Genomic DNA, 1,057 nt, shown 5'->3' with positions numbered 1-1,057 from the left:
GAGCGGTTATTTCAGTCAAAGTTGCTCTTCTATCAGCTTGAATCAGTCGGCCCATTCTCCTCTGACCTCTAGCATCAACAAGGCATTTTCGCCCACAGGACTGCTGCATACTGGATGTTTTTCCCTTTTCACACCATTCTTTGTAAACCCTAGAAATGGTTGTGCGTGAAAATCCCAGTAACTGAGCAGATTGTGAAATACTCGGCCCGTCTGGCACCAACAACCATGCCACGCTCAAAATTGCTTAAATCACCTTTCTTTCCCATTCTGACATTCAGTTTGGAGTTCAGGAGATTGTCTTGACCAGGACCACACCCCTAAATGCATTGAAGCAACTGCCATGTGATTGGTTGATTAGATAATTGCATTAATGAGAAATTGAACAGGTGTTTCTAATAATCCTTAGGTGAGTGTATATTTATGTTGCTTAGTTTAACTCATTGAAACCGTTTTGAAAGATGCATACACATTAATTATATATGTGTGTGTGTTTAGATTGTCCCTCTACCTGGCTGGAGATGCTGTTTTCTTCCAAGTCCCAGAGCTCGGCGCCCTGCAGACCCACCTCTGCGTCACCTGGGACTCCAGTTCAGGTGCGACTGCCCTCTTCATGAACGGGAGGAAAAGCTATAAGGTTTCATGATCAGTCATACAGGCTGAATGTCTTTGGACTGCAAGAGGACACAGACACAACAGCAGGCTGGGCAGACAGTCCTGTCCTTTAATTAAGTTAAACTAGTATTAACTTTTAGCCTGTGGAAAGTGTCGATGTGGTAACAATGATAATGACCTCAGATCAGACCAGGACAAGCGCTCAGCTGTCCCGATACAGGAACACGATGGTCTACACGGAGAGAACAGCAAGCCGAGCATTGTTGCTGTTTTATTATGAAAATGTTCTTTGTATGAAGAGCTGATCTCTGTAAAATCACTAAATATAATGTAGCCTCAGTGTGAACTTTTGTGTGAAAGATTGGTCAGATTAAAATGAAATCCTCTACCTGCAGAAATGATAATAAAGATAAGTCTGTTAAATTCATGGAAATATAAGAAAGTT

Source organism: Micropterus dolomieu, linkage group LG03, assembly GCF_021292245.1.
Source record: "Micropterus dolomieu isolate WLL.071019.BEF.003 ecotype Adirondacks linkage group LG03, ASM2129224v1, whole genome shotgun sequence".
Taxonomy (NCBI): Eukaryota; Metazoa; Chordata; class Actinopteri; order Centrarchiformes; family Centrarchidae; genus Micropterus; species Micropterus dolomieu.
Note: the sequence above shows the minus strand (reverse complement) of the source record.